We start from the raw sequence: 9,020 nt of genomic DNA on the forward strand, positions 1-9,020 counted from the left end.
GCTCCCTCCACCAGCCAAAAACACCAGCAATCATAAATGCCTATACTCCTCACCACTGCTGAATTAAACCTTGCTTATTTTCATTGTGCAAAAAAGCCTACTCCTTCCTCAACCCAAACGCTCCTGTAAATGCTCCTGTAAAAGACACACACACACACACACACTCTCTCCAGACCTAACTGTGCTGCTGCTGGCTCCCACTGCCTGCCTTCAGACATCTGTAAAATATTTTTATTCAGTGCCCCACTACCGCACCACATTGGCAAAGGTCTCTTGGCCCCAGCTTGGCAGGACTTCTGACGGAGCCAGCCAGCAGCGCCATACAGGCCTACCCCTGCTGTTGCTGCTTCCTGCTGCTCTGAGGGAGCCGGGGCTGCCTGCCTCCCATTGACAGTGGGCCAGGGTGGGTTAGGAGGAGGAGGCGGCCTCAGTATGGGGTCCTCCAACCCTCCACCCCCCTCCCACCCAAGGACAGAATACGAAAGATGTGGAGGGGGGGGGGGGGGGTACTGGACTGGACTAGACGGAGTGACTAAGGACGTGCAAGGTTGGGTAAGACAAAAGGGGGAAGACAAAAGATTGATTTAAATTGAATAGAGGGATGGACTGGAGACAGTGATGGAGGAACAAGAGAACAGTGATAGGACAGGAGGGCTGGGTGGCATGGAGGTGGCAGCAGAGTGGGAGGAAGGGGGCGGGGGGGCGAGGGGGTCTTGGAGGAGATGAGGGGAGCCTCTCGTGACTTCCTCATCCTTTCCTCATGCCCCCAGGCCTTGACCACAGCCTCAAAGCCCCGAGCCAAACCAAAAGACCAAGGGAGACTGCTGTGACTCAGAGCACAAACATGGTCCCTCAAAATCTGAACAAGTTGGAACAAAGAAGACAGAATTAAAGGCAAACGAAGGGGAGAGGGAGAAAGGGAGGAGGGATAAGGGACTTTAGAGGGGAGTGGGTGAAATGTTCAGAGTCTTTCAAAACAAGATCCTCTCACACAGATCCACTCTCTTCAGCTGCAAATCCCGTGTGAAACATTAAGACTAATTTGTGGTGAAGTTGGAACAAACGCCCATAGCACAGTCAGCAAGCAACGAGATGTCGTTGTGTGTGTGTGTGTGTGTGTGTGTGTGTGTGGGGGGGGGGGGGGGGGGCACACACACACACACTGCTGTTCCCAAGTGCAAATTCACTCTGCTTTTGTCTCATCTCATGACAAATACATACTGTCGCTGTCACTGATGTGGTGTTTACAGTGGCATATAGCATCTTGTAATTATTCTATGAAAGTGATTTTTTTTAATCCTCTGGGGGGGGTTGCAGTTTTGTATTCAGATAATCAAAAGAGATGTTTGGGAGAGGGGACCATGGGATCTCAGATAAAAGCAGTTACTGCTTCATGAGCGATCCTTCCAGCACAGTTCACAATGTGCCAAGTGCTACTTGGCTTTAGTATTACTATTAGTAGTGCTATTTAGATGGTAAGGCCTATGTAATGCATACCGGGTCTTGCCTATAACATACAGTGGCCTATGGGAAAAGCTAGACGCTATGGGCATAGTAAAGTCAGAGTGTAGCAAATGGGCAGAGCTCACAAACAGCTTCAACAGCCAAACTGCCAACACAGGCATCACAGGTATCAAAAGCACAGAACAGCAGCATTAACATGCCCTTTATCTAGAGTTCTAGACTATTTACTGAACTCATGAAATGCAGTTAATGTGCAAGGCCCACTCAAACACCAGAAGGTGTAATATAACTGCTATCCTAGATAGTAGACCCAACACCTTTCCTACAGTAGGTATTCATGTTAGCTTTAATCTGTAGTGGTGCCATCATGCCATGTACTTGATATACCACACATTCATGTATTTCACAACATCAAAATGAAGGAGGTTATGAGCTTAACCTCAGTCAACCATTAAAATGAGCTCTTTCATTTTAAAAGGACTGAGGAGCTTTTTCGTATCCTAACAATCAGCTCTCATTTCCTCTGTAAACAATCTTTTTTCCCCTGAAGGACGCAGTGCGTGGAAGGAACACATTATTCCAACCAGTTCCTTTCCCATCCATCAGGTTCCCCGGCTGACCAGGGGGAGGCAGTATAGAAAAGGATTAGTGCATGTTTTTTGTGAGGGTACATGGGGAGAACATGCAAACTACACACAGAAAGGCCCTTTCGTCAACCCAACCTAGTATAGGCACTGATGAAATGGAGGAGAGAACACGCCCCCACCACAGGAATCGAACTCGAGACACCATGTGCCACCATGCCTCCCTCTGTAAACAATCTTAATGACTAGAGATGCTCCGATAATCGGCCAGCGATCGATGAACGGCCAATAATCACTCTGATCGGTAATCGGCATTTACCCTATCTGGAGAAACTGATCTTTTACACCATTAAGTGGTGTAAATGTCAGATATATAGTATATCATTTTGCATTTTTGTGACAGGCCTAAACATTCTCCCCTTCCTCCCCACACACAGGAACAGTTTTGACGTGGGTTTTGACATATAATCATTTGGGGAAAATTTAAATTTGCAACATTTCACAAGATCAGTATCGGTATCGGACCTATCGGTATTGGCCGATCATGAGAAAAACAATCGGTGATCGGCCCCAAAAAACCTGATCGGAGCATCCCTATTAATGACCCCAACTACATCATGTTGGCCATTCAATTATTCAAGCTTAAAGGTTTTTTATTTGTGTCCAATTTGTGTTTTCTCATATCCTTTCAAGGCTTTCATTAAAAGATTTTTAAATCAATACTATCCAATTACATGGCAAAAATAATCACACCCGTGTGAAGTGAGGGGTGCTTTATCAACAATTATCATCTTACATCATCACGATATCATAATAACATAATATATATATTAATATTAATTAATAATATAAATATCATATGCCGATTTGCTCAGTGACAGACAGAACAAACATTAAACTCTGTTCATTGTTATCCCCACGAACGCCCGGGGGTATTTAGGAACATTAAATCAGAGCACCCAGCGATTTGCGGCAACGGAGCACATTTAGAAAAGTAGCTGAAATAAGTTGTAGCCAAGACACTCCCGAGGCAATCGACAACAACAGGAGGTATGATTAATTCTAACGCGACTAGTGACGGGCCCGCGATGGGCCGTCTAAAACATAATCTTTGCTTAGAATTGGACGGATTGATTTAGATCAAGAGTTATTCACGTTTTAAGATTTTCGGTCTCATCCGCTAAAATGGGGGGAACATTTTCGATGACGTCCCAACCGGAAATGACATTGAATGTTTCCCAAGAACAGACGCTCCCAGCCTGTGGAGCGATGCGATCGGTTTTGATATCAATAAATCTCCCGTCCTTTTATGTTTAAGAGCCATAAACGACAAGACGTTTTATTGCCATTTATGGACCGGATGCCATGGTCGTTAAGACGTGTTCTTTTGAACATTTGAACATTTTCTATCCATATTTTGAAAAAAATCCTCTAATCTGGTGTACAGGTGATGACATAGAATTACATTTTCTTTCTTTTTTATAATGGGCGAATTGGCAACCAAAGCCTAAACTGGTGACCACCAGGTGGCGCTGAAAGAGTTTTAATGGCATTTAATGTTTGTCTAGAGAAGACAAACCTTAAATCTGTATATAGGAGGGGCTAGCACCCCTCAAAAATACAATAATAGCTGATCTGGTGAAATACAGTTGAATTCACCACAAAAGCTACCTGTAGATCAAGACCACAACAGTGAAAAATATAGTAAAATAGGTCAAATCAAATAATATATACTTTGTCTCCCCAGATGCCTTCAGAGTGAAGCAAACAGCTGATATTGTGTGGTCGTGGCTTAGGCTGACCTCAGGGCAGTGAAAGCGCTTCATACACTTGAAAAGGGGTCGCAGGTCAGTAATTTTTTCGTTTGCATGCCTTTGTAGTCTGTTTCCCCTCAGAGCACGACATAGCCCGATGAGAAAAGAGATCAATGCCTGAGTGAAATTGAGCCTTTTTCACGTGACATGGAGAGCCGCAAGGCATCCTCCAAGGATATTTGAATCCTTGAAACATCAGTGACCCTTCATGAGATAAAACGGAGATGGATATGAAAAAATATTGACAGCCTGACTGTTTGGGCTGTAAAGGCTGCTGAAGACTACCCACTCTCACTGCCAAATGAAAATGAAAGACCTTATCGTAAACTCCAACCAATCGAATCCTGGAAAGCATAGCCTATACATACATTTATTATGAAGAATAACTACGCCTAGGTTGAGGGACTCCACATTATACTTTTGCCTGCATAATTCTGTAGAATACTGGGCAAAGATCTTTGACCTCATGCAAAAGACAGTTTAATGTAGCTCAAAAATTGCCTCAGGAAGCATCATCCATCAAATATAGAAGGCTATATGAGAGAGAGAGGAAGAGAAATGTGAACATTTTTTTTGTTCCACATAAAAACCCCAGGGCAAGATGACTATTAAAGTGGTCGGATGACAAATGTCTCATCTAATCTTTAATCCAGTGTAGTTGCGTCCTCCAGGGCTAAAACAGGAAACACTCTCAGTATGGAGGCATTTGGTAAATTCCACAGTGCTAAATCACAACTTGCACAACAGAGGTGCAGCAGAACCTCCAATACCGGTGACTGACATTTTAAGTTAGAACGGCGTTAAATTGAATACATTTGTAGTAACAATGCTACCATTAATACAAGTGCAGAGGCATAGAGCCTATATTTCTATGTAGAGCATAGATGATTTCTAGGCGTAGTTGAAATATAAAAATATGTTTCTGTGAAACTGATTTGCAGCCTCTAGGGTCCCTTCATTATTTAGTTAGTAGTTATTTTACGCCAGTATCAAGTAAAATAACTTGAAACGGGATAATTAAGGAGTAGAACCTTTGCCATTATCTAACCGACGTACCAATCCTGATTTCATACATTACAACAATGCAAAATAACCTTTTGCCTTTGAATTGGTGAAATGTACCAGACAGACATTCCACAGCTAAGAGCTAACCTGGTAAAAAATGTAAGCATGGGACATTGGCAGAGAGCTTCCCCATCACATCAGAGATCGACACTTTCCAAGCATGTTTGTTGCACACATTTGGCAGTGGTTTGCTGATGATCAGGTTTATGACACATTCCTTGATATTCAACTTCACATAGCCAGCCAGTGTTCATCTCCATCACCTGATGATATTATATGGCAGAGTGATGCCTGTTGTCTTTGATGGTTCATCGAATGTGGCAACAGAGATGAGTAATAATTAAGTCAACAAGGTGTGTCTGCTTTCGCTCACTTGTCTGTATCGTCTCCGCCTGACCAAAATGGCACTTGTAATATTAATATGCAAACGCAACAAGGCATAAACTCCGCTTTCCATTGTGTGCATGACCCAACCATGACTAGGACAGGTGTTGTGTGCACGACCCAACCATGACAGGTGTTGTGTGCATGACCCAACCATGACTAGGACAAGTGTTGTGTGCATGACCCAACCATGACTAGGACAAGTGTTGTGTGCACGACCCAACCATGACTAGGACAGGTGTTGTGTGCACGACCCAACCATGACTAGGACAAGTGTTGTGTGCATGACCCAACCATGACTAGGACAGGTGTTGTGTGCATGACCCAACCATGACTACGACAGGTGTTGTGTGCATGACCCAACCATGACAGGTGTTGTGCCATTGCTTCCCATGATGATAACTAATGATGAGCCATCATAACCATCCAATAAAGTTTCAAACTTTATTGGATAGTTATGATGGCTCATCGTTAGTTATTTTCCCACAGAAATACCCATTCCCCAGATATTTTACATCTATTCAGAACAAACATTGGTTCTTTTTTATAATAAAAGCAAAACCTAAGCTAATTTTGAATCAGAGTAGACAGCATGTGATTCAAGACATAGCTTTCTCCAGGTAGTAGAGATTGTAAGAATACATTTCACTGTTATTGCAAATGGCAAATAAAACGAAGTTAATGCCTTTTATTCTAGTATTTCAACATGTCTACATGTTGAAAATGAGAAGAGAAACTAGTTTACTTTTTTTTTAAACAAAAACAGGATTTGTAATGAATCATCAGCACAGCAAGCAACAGAGGGACGTTTTGTTTGCCAGAAAAACAAGACGCAAGACGTTGTTGGGAAACAGAAACCATTAGTGTAAATTTCAGAGCTAAATTGGTGGTGGGCAGTATGAACACAGACAACTCAAACAACAGAAACAGGCATGCGCATACATAGACCTAGAATGCCTGTGATCATTTAATTATACTTCGTAAATGTTCATGTATCAGAGGCATAGATAGCTTGCACCGTTTCCTGATAGATATGAACATGTGCGGCATAAATGTGATAAATGCTCCGTTTGTACTCACCCATTAAATAATTCCAAAGACGTGGACTGAAATATGGTCCTCTAGTTTTATATCCATGTGAAAGTTCTGGCGAGGGGGAGGGGCCAGGAAGATCGATGAACTGATTTTACAAATACGTCCTGTTTACCGCAGTCGTCATCACCAATTGACCAGGGAAACACAAAAGTTTGCAGTCACACAATTGGCAGGTGGTGTGATTAATTACCCAGCACCTATCGCAAAGCACCTGCCAATTGTGTGACCGCAAACTTTTGTGTTTCCCTGGTCAATTGGTGATGACGTCTGCGGTAAACAGGACGTATTTGTAAAATCAGTTCATCGATCTTTCCGGCCCCCCTCGCCGGAGAGAAAGGCGTCCGTGTGCATCTCTTGAAAAAGTGGAGATAATTCACTAAATACGCGTTTTGTGCCAGAACTTTCACATGGATATAAAACTAGAGGACCATTTTTCACACCACGTCTTTGGAATTATTTAATGGGCGAGTACAAACGGAGCATTTATCACATTTATTCCGCACATTCACAAGTTCTACCAGAAATCATGGATGTGATCTATGGCTCATGTATGTGAAATACTGTACATACTGTATGTAACAAGTAAGACGTGCAAACGCAGATCTTGGACCATGCCATCACACTCATGTCACCATGACTCAGCCATAGCCATATAAGGAGTCCCCAAAGCACGTCCAAATATGAAGTGTGTTGCATCAATCACAAACAAATCACAATATGGGCACAAAAGTGGGACAGACACACAAACAGACAGACAGACAGGATCTGCTAGGTCTCATAGTAAGTGCTCATTGCATTCGCAACAACAACCGTTCTAGGGCTAGCGCATACAGCACTGCAGCAAGCAGTGTAACTGCAGGCTGTACGCATGAGACTATAACTTCAGAAAAGAAAAAAGAAAAACGTAAAGCTGAAATCCGGAACAAATGTATACGGATAAAACGTGATTTGATCCAATCTGTACGGGCGAGTTTGTTGATATTACAAACTAACCCGTACATCTGCAGTAGAGCATAGGTGATTTCCCTAAACGATCATTGGGAAATTTGGACACGGGTGACGGGTAGGACACTTGCTCGTTGACATACTAACTTACTAAGGAAACAAGGGTTCGAATCATCCGTACGACTACTACATAAAACAAACGGATTGCAGCTTTAACAGCAAATTTCAGAAAGTTCAATCTTGTGGTGTCTGCGACCATAGCAGTGGAAAGGCAAATTCACTCCATGTACTTCATTGTGCCAGTGTAGTGTCGCTCGACAAACGAGGTCAACACATTAAAAAAAAAAAAGTTTTAAATCTTTTTATCATTCACGAGCGAGACACGCTCGTGATACTGTATAAATAAATACCAACGGCGGAGCACTGCCGTTGCCCTGATTTGGATGATCAATATCATCACATGCTGTCACATGTTGCTCTCGGTGACTCGGTCTAAGTTTGGTATCGCCACCTTTACTGACATTAGGCAACTTGTGGTTTACAGTACACCGTTACACGAAAATACAAAATCCACGTCATGGTTTGCATAACTTCGCACGAAGTCGTAAAGGTAGTTGTGATTTGCTAATTATACGTGTAATGCCTTAAATTACACACTGACAGAGAGACACTAACTATGCAGATTCGCGGTGCTAAAAGTTAGCTTAAATTAGCCCGGCATGCTAGTTGGGCTAACCCATGCTAAGCTAGCACGCCAACTTGGCAGAAACTTTGTTTTCGACCAGGCGCCAGGGAAACCAATACGTACACTTTAGTGTTTTATACGTCTCCACCGTCTAAAGCCCCGTGTGCCCCCCCGGGTCAAACACATGGGAACCCCACGACAGGCAGACTTAACAAGCCACTAGTCACCAGTGGGCTCTTATGTTCTTGCTAAACTAAACTTCACCGTATAAAAGCTAACGCTGGTTCGTTACTTACCAGGAAGTGGGTCTGTGTTGCTAAACAGCTATTCCTTCTTCACTTTGAGACGGTTCTTCACACGGCGGTGCTGCCGCTGCTGAAGATGACGATGGCGGTTGTCTTTGCTTTGACTTTCCCTTTTCTTTCCAAGGTCGCGCCGATGCGGACTCTCCCTCTCTCTCACGGGCCTGTCTTGCGTGGCACTGTTGCCTCGAGCACTACAAGTTTTGGGGAGAGGATATGCTCTGTTTGTGGAAGAGTGGAGGTGAGTTGTAGCTACGTGTTCAGCAGAGAGTCTCACTCGGCCCCTCACCATTCCTGACCCGTGTGCCAGTAATGTAAACAACCCAGCATTCCCGGAGCAGAGCGGAGAGAGGAGGGGCAAATGTCAAAGAGTGGAGGGGAGCTGTCAAATACCGCGGGATTCAAGACTTAGTTAGAGAAAATTAGCTAAATGTGTGGCAAATCTGCAAAAAAATGCTTACAACTAGCTTTCTTCACAAAATGTGTCCATAAAGGTGTCTACTATAACATATAAATTTGTTCCAACCCAACTCCCTTGGGAAACTTTGTGACAGCTGCTGAAAGTTGGGGTACCATTAACAACCAATAGCCTATAAGGCAAAATTAAAAAAAAATAATCATTATGCTTTAAGTAGCATGTCAAACTAGGGGGGTTTCATGATGCTGAATCCATTCCAAGCAT

At 43.3% G+C, this 9,020-nt stretch overlaps 1 protein-coding gene across 2 annotated transcripts in view; it reads right to left on the reverse strand.

The window, feature by feature from the left end:
- nek7 (NIMA-related kinase 7) overlaps positions 1-8,645 on the reverse strand; it is an 84,282-nt gene extending 75,637 nt beyond the window's left edge. For both annotated transcript variants that reach the window (XM_080770051.1, XM_080770050.1), the window contains exon 1: positions 8,333-8,645. The gene's annotated coding sequence lies outside the window, so the exon portion shown is untranslated. The remainder of the gene's footprint in view (positions 1-8,332) is intronic.
- Between the last annotated feature and the right edge of the window lie 375 nt (positions 8,646-9,020).

Source organism: Protomyctophum bolini (assembly GCF_963924005.1).
Source record: "Protomyctophum bolini genome assembly, chromosome: 8".
Lineage (NCBI taxonomy): Eukaryota > Metazoa > Chordata > Actinopteri > Myctophiformes > Myctophidae > Protomyctophum > Protomyctophum bolini.